Source organism: Camelus bactrianus, chromosome 32, assembly GCF_048773025.1.
Source record: "Camelus bactrianus isolate YW-2024 breed Bactrian camel chromosome 32, ASM4877302v1, whole genome shotgun sequence".
NCBI lineage: Eukaryota > Metazoa > Chordata > Mammalia > Artiodactyla > Camelidae > Camelus > Camelus bactrianus.
This window is the reverse complement of record NC_133570.1, coordinates 1031517-1045877: the sequence shown is the minus strand read 5'-3', so window position 1 is coordinate 1045877 and position 14361 is coordinate 1031517. Positions and strand designations below refer to the sequence as shown.

Below are 14361 nucleotides of genomic sequence, written 5' to 3'. Positions count from 1 at the left end.
GCCCCTCCTCCGGGGCCCTGCCGCCCCAGGCAGCGCGTCCTGCGGCTGTGGGCGCTTCCTGGGCAAGACACGGATGCCCCCGCCCCGGTTTTCGGGGAGAACGAAGTGAGGGCGAAGGCGGGGCTGGGAGGAGGCTGGACCTCGACTGGAGTCCGGGAAGCTGACTGGGCTGGGGGTGCCTCCAAGCCCAATGCCACAGCAGGAGGGCATCCGGTCAGTCGTCCCAGACTGGCCGGGCGCCTGGGGTTGTAGCAGGGCCGCGCTGCTGTCAGCAGCGCCGGCAGAAGAGAAGCTTCCTACTGTGGGAGGGGCCGCAGGCAGCCTCCGCACCAGGGGCTTATTCTAACCAGGAGCCCGCCGGGTCCGGCTGCGCCCCTTCTGTCTACTGAGACCTCAGTCTCTTGTCCTCTCTGTTTTTATGTCCCCTCTCCCTCTTCCTTTGCCCCAGGCCTTGTCTCCACACTCAAGAGCCAGTCTGAAATACTAGCTGTACTTTTACTTCTTTATGTTTCCCCAAACCCTGTTCTCCTGTACCTTCCAATCCCACATCACAAATTACAAAGGAGTAAAATTTATGCAGTCTCTACAGAGGGCACTGACGGGATTCAGGAGACCCCAGCTCTGGGTCCGTGTCCACCAAGATGGGGACAGGCACCTCCCACCACCCCTCAACCTTTCCCACACACTCAGTGGACTGATTTCCCCTCCAGGATCCTGGCGTCTGGGTCATCTAAATAAGCCCAGGTCCAGTCCATTGTTTGAATTTCGAGGGATGTTCAAAGCCAAGGGACACCTCCAAACAAATCAGGTTGTAAACTGTGGAGTAGTTGACATGCGAACATGTTAACAGTTCACTTCCTTGTACTCTGTCAGGAGACACAGGGAGCCGGGTGCGCATCCGTAATGCTGAGATGGCTCTGGATCAGGTGACAATGGCCAGTCATCCAGGGAGCAGGTGGAACTTCTCTCTGTGACCAGGAGGAAATCGCCAGGGTGCGGGTGGGGGTGGAGGTGGGGGACCTTGGCACTAGGTGAACATCCTGTCCGTCCACCTTTCACCTGTTGGTTCCCCTCAGTTATAAGCCTGGCCTGTGTCAACAGTCAGTTCTTCTCAGGTTTATAAAACAATGCCTTACCAAATCCGCCATTCATCCACCCTCAGCGGCTGTCAGGCTCCCGAGAAGTGGAGCACTGGGGGGCTTGTGGAGGACAAGTCAGTCCTACTGGCAAGGCAGGACGAGAGGCTGAGTCCTGACCATTAATCATGTTTCCAAAGTACTGAGGGGTCCTGGCTGTAACACATCAATGCAGATAACATTTTGAGAACAACTGGAAAAATTAGAATATACTCTGGGTATTAGACTGGATTAAGAAACTATTAATTATTTTGGCAAGCATTTTAACTATAAAGGAAAAAGTTACACTTTTGTTACACATACAGACATATAAAAACAAAAAACATCATTAATACCTCAAAATGTATACAGTTGACCTTTGAATAATGTGAATTTGAATTTTGTGGGGCCACTTATACACGGATTTGTTTCAATAAATAAGCACCACTGCACTGTCCGAAGTTGCTTGAATCCGAGGATGTGGAACCATGGCTGCAGAGGTAACGTTAGACACGGATTGTCAGCTGCACGAGCGGCTTGCGTCCCTCAAACCTGAGCTGTTCAAGGGTCAACTGTAATGAAAACACACTTGCTTCAAACGAAAGATAACTGCAGAGGTTTTACACGCACGTGTGCTCACACACGCACCCACACTCTCACACTAACTCACCGAATGATGGGAGTGGCACAGCTCAGGGTGGAGCCGGATTTTAAGTGTCTGTGATGACCCTCTTGTCGCTCAGTCCTGTCCGGTACCTGCGATTTGACCCCATCTGGGGACCAGGTGCAAAGTCTGAGGTTGAGCCCATGAGCGGTCGTGCTGCTGTTCTCAGCTCTTCCCCTGCTCGAGCATCCTCACGCGTTCCCCTGGCTTCAGTTTTGAACACGTGCCTGCTCTGGCCACTAGCTGCAGGGGAAGGGGCTGTGGGGCAGCTCCAAGCTGGACGCCAGAGCCCTCTGCTGCGTCCTGTTCCCTCGGAATCCCCTGTGCTTGTTGTGGGAGGAGGCCTAGGCCGGCCCACGGCCCCTGGGGTAAGAGACGCAAAGCACAGAGACCCCTCAGCCACGTTCAGCCCATACCAGGCAGTACCCAGCCCTCTGCCCACTCACGAGGGCGGCCCGAGACCAGGAGCGCCGCCCCGCGAAGTCAGCCTGCCCGACCCGACCCTCATCGGGTCTGCAGACCCCTGAGGACAAAGGCTGTGGCTTAGGCCACCAGGGGTCTGGGTGACTCGTGATGCAGCATTCTTGTGGCAGCAGGTGACTGACACAGTGTCCCCGTCCCAGTCTGGGCACCAGGGAATACTAGGTCCCCCTGTCCTACGAGGGCCGGGGCTCCCAGCCCACGGAAACAGCAGCCCTGAGAACAGGTGGGGGCTCTGCTTCCTGGTGTTCCTTGACAATACCAGGCATTACGGGCTAAACTGCTTTCTATCCACTTAGCAGATAATTTACAACTCACACAAGAAACCCAGAGTTATTGCTTATGACGTCTTATGACTGCATTATGGGAAGAATCCATCTTTGCTCAGAAGTTAGTAGGAAACAATATCGTCCCCAGACAAGCCTCCTGAACAGTACTGTGCAGTTGGCTCAGTCACACTGGGCGGTCGGGCTGTGATGCGATTTTGTGATCAGACACCGGGCACATCTGGAAAGCCGTCATCCCGGGGTGGCCTGAGCAGGCTGGTGCCGTGGGGCCTGTGGGAAGTAATCCCATTCTCGGTGAAGAGATTTCTGATCATCCAGAGCAGCTCTGAACTCAGAGATTTGGGGCCCCCTAGGCGGCAGAGCCTGCAGCACCTGGCAGGGAAGTGACAAAAACGCCTTAAGTTTACTTTGGTCACCACGGGAGGCAGAGACAAGACCGAGTGGGTCAGGAACCACCACATCGGCCCCCAGATGGGCAGTGGGAGCGATGACGTCGAGTCCAGCCAGGACACGGCGGGTCTGGGCTGTGAGCGGTGCGGAGGGGCCCGGGCCCACACATGGCTACGTTCTGCGGGATCAGACAGCTTTTCCAGGTGAGGACTGTCCTACCCCGTCCCTTCTCCCTCCGGCGTGGGCAGCGCCTGCCCGCTGCCCCGGCCGTGTGTGGGCCCATCGCAGACTGACGACCCCCGTCTGGAAAAGTGCTCACGTGCTGAGATGGGAGGGAGGCTGCCCGCCAGCCTGCTGGTCCAGGGGGACGGGAGATGGGGAGCCACCCCCAGACTGCGGGCTGAAGAGAGGCGCCCGCTGGGCCTCGCAGGCCTTCACCTCCTCCCTCCCAGCCCAGCTGGGCGAGGGGTGCCGAGGGCGGCTGAGACCAGCCAGTGGTGACCCTCTGGCTGCAGCCCCGGGACCTCTGCCGGGAGAGCCAGGACCCCCAGGGTCGTGACCGCAGCGTAAGCTGATACGACAGGTCCCAGGCCCAGGGCGCCGTCCCGCTGGGTGGTGTCCCGAGCGCACGGGTACGCGGGGCGGCGCCTCAGAGCCACGTTCCAGCGCCACCGCCCCTGTGCCTGGCCAGGGCGCTTCCCCTCCCTGTGTGTCACCTCCTCGTACGTGAATAATAGTAATGACACCGTGTGGCTTACTGCGGAGAGTGAACGTCTGAGTACACACGTGGCTTCGGGAGCAGTGTGAGCGCACGTGGCACTGGCACACGCTGCGGTAGCGACTTTGCCCAAATGCTGGGAACCCCAGACTCCGAGCCGAGACGCTGGGCTCGTCTCACAGACCGGCCTTTCCCCCGGCGTCCTCTGCACGTGGCGCACTTGACAGGATGAAGGAGTTGCTGCACCTGTACAAGGACCCCGAGGTCAGACATCCCGGGAACCCCAGCACCAGCCGTCCCCCCAGCCTTTGCCGCAGCCCCGCCAGTGCCTTTCCCACCCCGAGGAGTCTGGGGGGGCGCTTCTCGGGGGCGGCACGTGGCTTTGCAGCTCCTGGGGCTGGAGCAGGGCTGGCACAGGGGCAAACCCTGCCCTGCTGTCCTCTGTCACTGAGTGACCGCCTCCCACCCACATCCCTGTCAACAAAGTCACTGACAAATTGATAGATGGGAAGGGAACCCGTCCTCCGTCCAGGGCAGCAGGCGAGGCAGCCGGCTGTGTGTTCCTCGGGTAACATGCTGGCTTTAGTTTGTCAAGTATTTGCCGCCCAGCCCCGGCCACTTGTGAGCAGCGATGCTGTGACTTGGAAATGCCTTCCACCCACTCAGCTCCTCCCTCCAGACAGAGGAGCTGTGGGAGCTGGGCTGGAAATCGCCTCCTGGGAAAACCGGGACCAGCCGCCCCCCTGCCGGGGTGGGGGGGCCCCCGGCGACAGCTCTGCAGCCCGATGCCCGGCCACTCAGTCTCCCGAGGAAGTGCGCGTGTCTCCCGCCCACAGGCTCCCTCCCGAGGGTGCGCCCCGAGCCACAGGCTGCGGTTTGCACAGTGGGCTCTGTGAGTGACGGGTCCTCCTCGCCCTGCGCCCAGACTCAGGCATGGAATCCCCCCCGCCACAGTCGGAGGCCCCGCAGAGACCACACCGCGGGCAGAGGCCCTGTTCCCGGGGCCGCCTTCAGAGGCAAACTGTGTGTGCAGTGACGTGCCCCCCGGGCTGATGAGGCCACACACCGGGGCGGAAGCCAGCGCTCCAGGTCGCCCCCAGGTGCTCCCCGCTTTGTCGTTTCCACATAAAGATCATCAGCGGGAAAGCTGTGCCCGGCGAGGGCGGTGTTCAGCTGCCGCGGCCTGGGGTTGCGGGTGCTCGGCTTTTCTGAGGAAGTCCCTGAATTGTCCACTGTGCTTTTATTTTCTGCCTTTCCCAGCTTCACCGAGTTCCTCTTGGCGTAAAGTGAAGGGCGCTTCCTGATCGCCTGGGGCATCTGAGTGTCCGTGTGAGGCCGTCACTGCAGTCACGGGAGTGAGCGTGTTCCCCCCCCCACGTTTCCTGTTCCCTCTTGTCAGCCCTGCCTCCTGCCCGACAAGTGCTGTCACTGTAAAGTAGGGGAACCCTCCCTGGCCCGGCGGAGAGACTTAATGTGATCATCTCCACTCTGCACGTAACTACACTTCACAGATTTACAGCGATCGAGGCTCAGAAGCTTTACGTCGCTTGCCCAGAGCCCAGGGCTGGGAAGTGGCAAAGCCAGCATGGGTATTAAAGGCAAGATGACTCTGAAGTCCTTGCTCTCTTTCTTCATGCTGTGTTTTCTCTCTGTTCCATTCACAGTTTTTTAAAAAAATTCAATCCTTAATTCTCTGAGCACACTACGAACAAAATACTGGTAAACTTTTCACGTAAATTCAGTTTGCTGAACACTAGCTGGGCCAAAGATCTTTTTTAGTTCCCTTTTCCCCTGTGTTTTCCAGTTTGTTTAATGTCTGCTGACCTACTCATAATTGCTCACCCTGTTCTTGGCTGTGTGCCAGGTGCACAGATGTGTCCGTGAGAAGGGTCTGCATCTCTGTTCCTGTGGTTCGCTTTCCCTTACACTCTGGCCTCCACCTCTCTGTTGGATTCTGCTATTTGTTCGTGCATCTTCTCTGTATTTTCCACTAGAGGCTTTAACATGTTACTCAGAGTTGTTTTAGATTCACTGACTTAGTTCCAACAGCCTGTGTCATACCTGAGTCTGTTTGTGTTGGTTGCTGTGTCTCTTGACAGTGGATTTTTTTTCCTCCTCGTCTTTCCCTGTGTCCTGGACTTTTTGGTTGAAAGGTGGACATGGGAATGGACAGTAGAAATGGAGGCAATACTATTTACACCGGGAAATGTACATGCCTCCCATTTTATGAGGGGGCTTTGTTTGGGGCTGGGGTGAATTCATCCAGACAGGAGCTGAGCTGGCGGCGCACCCCCGCCTTCACACTCCTCTAGTGTTACCTTGTGTCTACAGTGGGGACTAAGTTTCAAGAGGCTATCTCTCAATATTCCTATTCCACCCTCAGCTTTAGGATTTACTTATAAGCCTGTGGCGTGGAGGTCTCTCTCTACACGCTCGTCCCTCTCCCAGGGGCCTTCTGCTGCGACTTGTACTCAGTGCCTGCTAACTTCATGATGGGCGATGGGGACCCTCTCTGTTGTCCCAGTTGATTGTATTAGGTAGGCTCCCTGTCGCTGTCTTGAAAATGAGGCGTTCACAGTGACCCTGACCCACTGGCCACCGTGTCATCCACACTCGCTTTGTCAGTCTGATGTGTCTTTGAGGAAGTTTCCTGTCCTCCATCAGCAGAAGGTACCCTTATGATCTGCACCCAGGGTGGTTGTTTTTTTCCTCTCTCTCTCTCAGAAGGATGTCTCTCTGATCCCTTCCCCTTGTCATAATGGGCAGAGACCCATTTGCCGTGGAGATGGCAGGGTTTGCTGATCTCCCAGAGTTGCCTGACATTTGTGCCCCAGGAGTGAGGTGAGGGGGGAGGACCTGGGAAGGGCTTGTTTCCTCCCTGCAGTGACAGCCATGCCGCTCTCCCAGAACGGCATCACAGAGGGAGGCTTCCTCCCATCGCCCATCCTGCCGCCAGTCTTTGTCCTGAGCAGCAGGTCCATGGAGCAGCATGTGCGAGGGGCTGCACCCTCCTCGCCACGTGCCTGGCTTCTAGGGTCTGCACTCACAGGCCTGCCCACCCTGAGCCTTTGGAAACCTGTGGACACTTCAGAAGAAATGCACTTATGGGAGCCCTGCGCTGCCCTTGCTCTGACCCCGACAGACCAGGGCTGCATCCCTGCCCCTCCCTGGAGGCGGCTGCCTTCCTTAGATTCAGGTTGGCTAGTGGCCCTGCAGCCTCCGCTCTCTCACGGGCATACTTCCTGCCTTTTCCTTATTGTGACTGTGGGAACGATGCTCTTTAGCACTTGGGAAACATGACAGGACCCTTTCCTTTAAGGGTCTCTTCATAGGCTGTTGCTCAGAAATCAGCCACATGGACCATGCGTGGAGCATGAAGTGAACGCTGAAAACACAGCTGGCATTGCAGACAGCTGTGCAGCCAGATAGACGTGCTGTGACTACGGGGGTGAGAAGACGGGCTACTGAGGGGCGACAGGCAGGCTCTGCTGCTCCTTGCTGTCTTCTCGGTTTTCATGTCATTTCCCCCATTTTACACATAGGAAGGTTGGCGCTCAGTGCCATGGCAGCTTTTGCCCCAGTCACATGGTCCAGAGCATCAGCACTCAGGCAGGGACTCTGCTTTCTGGATGCAAACCCGGTCAGTGGGGACGCTGGTGAGGACAGACCAGAGGGGAGCCCACAGCTCCTCCCAGGCGCCCCTCAGAGCCCATCGAGCCTGGTCTCCCTTCTGGTCGGCATTTGGCCATCAAGCTTCACTGCTGTCCACAGAAGCTTGTCAGCTTCCCACAGAATCCCAGGTCACCCAGAGACCCAAGTACCTCTACAGGGTGCATGGGCAGCTGGCCCCAGAGAGGAGGCGCATGTTCCAGAGAAAGACCCCTGAAGCCGGAGGGCAGGGGAGCACACCAGCAGGTGGCAGAAAACAGCTTCAAGAGGCAGGCTGTGGGGTCTGGGTCTGATGGAGGCAAACTCCTCCAGCCACCCCCGCAGTGAGGAGGAGGTTCACACTCGTCACCAGGACTTGCTAGGCAGAACCTGACCCGGCCCCGCCGCGGGCTCCCACCTGGCCTGGGGGCCGTGCTCAGTGCTCACGTGGTGTCGGGGGCGCTCAGGTTCTTCCGGTTTGTCAGAGGCCCCACGCGTCAGCCTGTCCCATGGGCTTTGCGGTTGCTCTGCCCTCTGTCTAGAACGGTCTTCCCGCCACGTCCGCGTGGCTGTTCCTTCTCCCCTTCCCGCTCTCAGCGCTGCTGTCCCGTCGCAGAGACCTTCTCTGACCCCGTGGCAGCGGTCCCCACGTGGTTGTCCGCCTCATCACTGTCTTGTTCCCGGTGCAGCCATCATCACTGCAGAAAATCGTGTTGGCTTCCTTCTCATGTTACTGTCTGTTGTCGGCTTCCTAGGAGGGCAGGTCCTTGTCCTCCTCGGCACCATCTGTCAGCAGTGTCAGGGCCACAGCGGATGATGACAGAGCTCTCCTGAGTGAGTGAAGGCAGCAGCGCATCCTGAAGCCTTGTACGTGGCGGGTGGAAAAGCTCTGCTGGTGGTTCCTCCTCCAACCGGAAGCTCCCCGCCTCCTCCCCAGACCTGAGCCGGGCAGGTGCCCCCAAATCAGGACCTCGCCCGTGGCTCCCCCACCCCGCGCCCCTCCTCGCAGCCCAGCTCTCCCTCCCTCCTTTGCCCTCTGCCTCCTCTTCCCTCCATCCGTCCGCTGCTTCTCCCCCCTCCTCCCGGCTCAGCTGCTCCCGGGGACTGGGCTGAGGCGGCCTTTCGCCCGCCCTCAGGTGACTGAATGTCCCCCCGCCCCCGCCCTCCAGACTCACGATGACGTCAGGCCCAGAGCAGCCATCAGCCCTGGGCAAACCCCACTTCTTGGTAAAGAAGCAAAATTGTTTCTGCATCTGCTGGCTCTAAAGCAGATCTGACATCTGTCACGCTGCCCGTAACCGCTTCTCCCGAAGCACACTCAGCTCACATGGACTTCTAAGCCCTCAGCCCAAGTGTGTGACAGAACTTGGTTCTTTTATAACTAAATACAGTTTCTCTCCAGAGCCCTCGCTCTGGCTAATGGCAGAAAACACCGACTCAATTCCAGCGCAATGGTGTCAGCTCAGGGCAGACTCTTTCTCTACGCAGTTGAGACTTTTTCTCCCTCCCCTATTAGGTGCCTCTAAACTGGCTCACACGGGGGCGGGGGTGGGGCTCTCGGTTGTCACCTCGCATGCTGACATCTGCTGACCAAGCTCGTCCCCATTCAAGGTCGGCTCCTGCGATGCTCAGTGTGCCTGGTGTCACATCCCCTGACCCCGCCCGCTCTCCTGGTGCCCCGGCCCCCTCTTCGCTGTAGGACTTTGTCCTCCTTGGGACCCCGCGTGATCCATGCTCTACCCCGCACACCGGGATGTGAAGGACCACAAGGTCTGTCCTTGGTCCTCTCTGCCCCGAGGCCCCACCAGCCACCTCCTCTCCCCACCCCCATTCTCACTCTGGCTGCGTGGGGTCCCTTGTGAGGTCAGTGCTTCCAGAATCCCAGGCAGGAACCAAACCCAAGTCCCCTCAGTGCTTAGACCCCACACTTACCAGGGGCGCCTGGCCCTCTCCATTTCAGAGCCAACTCGGGGAAGTGTTGGGTGCGAGGCCCCTCCTGGTGTCTCTCCTCTTCCTCCTGGATTATTTCTCTTCTCCAACCTAGAGGCAATCTCCACCTGTCTGGGGGCTGGGAAACAACCCACTTTGAAGTGATTCTCCCTCTCTCTGCATTACGGCAGAACAATGTATTTGAGGAGGGAAAAAAAACCCTAAAGAACAGGAATATTATTCCTTTGTTCTCTGTTCCTCCTGTAGAACTTCCCCCGGAGCAGACGCCTCAAGGGCAACGAGCAGGGGAGAGGGGGTAAAGCGAGGCTCCAACGCAAAAACCCACCAGTCACCTCCTGACAGTGTCGTCCTGCCGCCGGCAGATCAGGGACCTCCCACAGCGGAACCACCAGCCCTGGAGGCCGCTCTGGGTGACCCGGCACCTGGCGCAGGTGATGAGAAGCTGTCTGGGGAGCATCCACACAGAGTCGTGAGACGGATCTTGGGGTCCCCAGGCTTCCCCGGAGGAAGAGGGAGCAGCTGGCGGTCCCCAGGCTCGGGGGGGTGCAGAGAGAGACGTGGATCCCGGGGACGCCCTGGGGGAGGAGGAGGAATCACAGAGACCAGCGAGGACCAAAGTCTGAGGGATTAATGGGAGTCATGACGTCCCAGACCAGGGGCCCCTCACCCACAATGTCACGGCATCACGTGGCCCCACACACCGGTCAGCATCTCAGATGGGCACTTGGGCAGATCAGGCAGAAAGTGAGTTTATGTGAAGGAACCTGGGGCGCCCACTGAGTGGTCGGGAGGACGGCGGTCAGGGTTGGAACAATGACCTAACCCGACCAGACGAGGGACCGGCCACCTTTGCTGCCGCAGCCTGGCCCCCAGCACATCCTGGACGCAGGCGGACGGCGAGGGGCTTGCGTTTTCTGACTCAGCTCATACTCATACATCTGGAAATTTGCCAAACACATCAATGAATAGGGGAGGTCTTGGACATAAATAAGAAAAAAATTGCCCCCTCACCTTTGCGGGACTTGGAGCAACACCAGGGGAAGGGGAAAGCGGACCCTGACCGGGCTGACGTGATGCTCCACCAAAGACACACAGCGGAGCCTCAGACAGATGAGCTTCAGTTATGGAAAAGCGACCCGAAGTGCTGTTTCCTTGCAAACCTAAGATCGCAGACTGAGGCTCACACCTCACGCGCGTCTTATCCGGAACCAGCCGTCATGACGGAGTGTGTTCAGCCCAGAATCCCAGCTCCCTGGACGAGAGCCCCTCCTGGCCTCCTGGGCACAGAGCCCACGGGGACGCTGCAGGGACACAACCGTCCCTAAGTGACTCGAGCAGCTGCTGGTTGCAGCTGTGGGAGGGCTGCGCGGTCACCGCCCAGCGGAGCAGCCCCACCTCGGGTGCAGAGGAAGGGCCCGGGAGGGCGGCTCCAGGCCCGTGGAGGCCGAGGGCAGGCCTGCTGGACACGGGGGCTACGTCGTCCCTCCGTCAGCAGATGCTGCCGGGGCCCCGCCCCCCGACTTTGGAGGATGTATCTGTGGACCCCAAGGTCACAGCAAGGGCATCACCTGTTGGTTCAGGCTCACCCTTCAGCCCCTGCAAGTGCGCATTTGGCAGAACTTCCCACCGGTCTGGGGGGCACGCTTCTAGGCTTCTCACCCACCCATGGGGTCTGTCCTAGGTTCTCCTCAACTCCCTGGCTGGGAACCCTGTGGTGGGGTCGGGGGCTCTCCCTTTGCTCCGCTAAGGAGCAGAAGCAGAGTGGGGTGTGGGGGTGGAGGGAAAGCAGCAGCAGGAGCTCCCGAGCCCCCCAGGGCCCCAGGTGGGTGCTGAACACTGTCCTGCGCCCCCTCAACCCTGGGCAGCAGGAGGTGGTGGGTCCGAGCTGGTCAGGGCCCTGAGGCCCATCTCCCCATGCCCTGCCCAAGGGCTGTGGGCCGTCCCAGTCTCTCAGCCACTCCTGTTGACCCTCAGAGGTCAGCTGGTGTCCCACATCCAGTACAAGGGGGGCGATCAAGAGAAGCCCCTTGGAAGTAACCTCTGAGAACAGCTGGGACTGACCAATGGCTTGTTCTGTGGGGCTATTTTAAGAAAGAAACCCGCCAGAAACGAGGCGGGGCACCAGCTCCCTCTGCATTTACACGGGCAGTGACAGGATTTGCCAGTGCGGAGTCACCGGGGCTCGGCGCTGCCCCCTCACCAGCTCCGTGCTGATACTGGGGGTCCCTGGGCCCCCGTTCCCACATCGGTAGAACGGGGGCTGAAACGTCACCCACCCCACGGGACCCTCGTGAGGATCCACGAGGTCGTTCACACGACACGTTGGCACGGTGCCTGATCCCTGAATGTCCGTCGTTATTATCCGAGGCTTTTGCATCCCAAGGAGAACAGAAGGTGGAGGTGGAAGGGAAGAGGCGGAGGACTCAGTTACGCGATCAGACGCTCCTGAGCCTCAGGCGCCAGGCCAGGCCTCCTCCCGCACCGCGGACACCGCGCTCAGCACCTTCCCTGGCTCCACGAGGCCCAAGCCAGCCCGCCTCCCTGAGGGCGCAGGAACCTGGGCCGAGGGGTCCGTGCGGCTTCGCGTGTGAGCAGGTGTATCCCTCAGGGGACACATTCAGCTGCAGTGACGGGGCCCCCAAAAGAGTGGCTTCAACAAAACGCGAATTCCCTGTTATCCACAGTCCCGGCATAGGCTGTGGACCGTCATGCGGTGACCCCGCCATGGGAGGCCCGGGCTGCCTCCTGCTCCACCAGCCCTGGCAGATCCCCCACCCTCCTCGGGATCCATGATGGCAGCACACTCATTCACTTCCGGAGGAAGGGAGAGCGGGCTTCAGGGAAAACCGGAAATAGTACCCATAATTTCCCCTCACCTCATTGGCTGGAGCTCACCATGTGACCATACCTTGCTGCAAGGGAGGCTGGGAATTGTAGTCTATTATGGAGAAACAAGTATCCCGCTAAACCTTGGGTGCCCTTTTGCTACAGCACGAAGCAGAGGATTGGACGTTGGGGGCAGTACTGCCCCAGGAGTGGGCCCAGAGGATGTTCCCAAGCCTTGAGGGCCTTTTTCATGTATAAGTAATTCAAGATGAATGAGAGTAAACTCGAGAAAGGGAGTTCAGCTGGGTACAGGTGATCACTGACAAAGTTAGGAAGGAAATTCAAGACAATGATTTCAGACAAACTGGAATTTGAGGTCCATGAGATCCATGAATTATCAGATGATACACACTTGAAATTTAAAAACAAAAAGACAAGTCCGTTGCAACTGGAAGGGAGATGGAAATTGCTTCTTGAAACATTTATGCCACAGCAGCCAGGGAAGCCCACAAAGAATGTTTGATGATGTTTTAAGTAGCTTTTGCGCTGCTGGACTCTCATTAACAGTCATTGCTTTTATGTTTGTCACCATGACAGGACATTTAGTGCATTTCACAAGACCCATGTGTCAGCTGTCCTCCCTCTGCAAGGTAGTGGTGTGGTCCAACCACACCATTCCCTGAAACAGCCTTTCCCTTCCAAGACCTCTGATACCCCCTGCTGACACTCACCGTGGGGCACCCATGAAGCCCTAACCAGCCAGACACAGGACGCCTCTTCTCAGTGTGCACACTGGACCCAGACTTCCTGCAGGAAAGCTGCCATCTGACAGGAGAGCTGGGGTGCAGAGCCAGTCTGACTCTTGTCCTGCTGAGACATTTAAAACGAGCATTCCCCAGCTTCGCACACACAGAAGTCCGACCACTGCGGGAGGTCAGATCTTCTTGTTTATGGATGATTTATGGGCGCAGTAGCCTCTAACTCGCCTTTCACTTCCAGGAACAACTGTCCCCCTGAGTATCAGATAAAGACGAAGTTGTCGCAACGATACAGTCCAGGAACGCAGTACTGTTTTCAGCACTCAGACATCCACTCCGTCTTTCTGAATGAGCATCATTTGTGCTGCAGGCGCCCGAGTCTGTCCTTGAAAGGCGGCTCCTGAGAGGGTCCCAGGAAGCCCAGACGCACACAGACACCTGTGCCCAAGTCTCGGGGGTGGGGGTGATCTAGAAAGCAAGCACCCAGGTCTGCTTCTAATTAAACATTTCGGGCATGCAACCCGTGTAGTTCATCACTCTCCAGTCTGACGGGAGAAGAGAAATTGCAGCCAGAGAGTCAGGAACTCCTGGTCTTTTCTTCGGGACGGTGAGAAGACATCAGAGAAGTGGCAGTGTCAAGTCACACATTAAGGCTGACAAGCACTCAGTCATCTGAGTTTCCTCCCCTCCCCCTTAACTTCTGTATTTAAATTCTTTGTACACAGCCACACACAGACGCATTAACTGTGGGACCTTGTGGGTTTTCTTGCTAAGTATTTTTTTTTCATTTTTAAATCACTAATCAAATTTAACTGATAGTGTGAATGGGGGGGTCACATATAAATTGAATAATTTTAACCCCAAAATATGCAGAGGTCTCTGATTGTTCTATTTCCAGGGTTATTAGAGAACTTGTTTAATAAATCAATTTATAACCCTGCCAGTTATCACATCCAGTCATGGGATACAGGTTGAAGGTCATTCTCTTTCTGCCCTCTCTTTGTGTATCTGTCATTAAACATAATACCTCATCAGGAGATAACGTCATGGATGTAAATTACAGGTCCTTTGTGAAGAGGAGGCAGGACCAAACGCCCTCTCTGGCCCCCATTGGTCAGGCAAACGTCCCTCATTTTCTTTTTCCTCCAGACGCCTGGGGGGCCCATGGAGGACAAGAGGCACCTGCTGTTCTTCCTTGGGGCCTGGAGGCTCGAGCCTTGAGCTCAATCCACCCCCAGCCTAGTGGGTACCAGTCCCTGCTGGATGCTACAATGATTTACATAAAATATTACCTCCTTTCGGTCCCCGCAGTGGCTGTAGATGACCTCAGAGCAAGCCCAGACAAATGTTCAGAGCAGTGGTCGGTCGAGAGCGCCCTTCTCTGGGATCCGGAGTCTCCAAAGGGTCTGCAGTCACACATCCCACAGGAAACAGAGGTGTCTTATGCTCCACAACAAATGTGTGTGAAGCATTCAGCCCCACTCAAATGTGCAGTGTGATTATCTTCCTTCGTCTGTAACTGGAT

The 14361-nt window shown here is 57.4% G+C and overlaps 1 long non-coding RNA gene across 1 annotated transcript; it reads right to left on the bottom strand.

The window, feature by feature from the left end:
- Window positions 1-280: 280 nt before the first annotated feature.
- On the bottom strand, window positions 281-4019 carry LOC141575787 (uncharacterized). Its single transcript, XR_012503599.1, has 3 exons — window positions 2578-4019; window positions 1786-2142; window positions 281-1687 (listed from the first exon to the last, which is right to left on the bottom strand). It is a non-coding gene; the product is annotated as an uncharacterized LOC141575787 (long non-coding RNA).
- Window positions 4020-14361: the final 10342 nt, after the last annotated feature.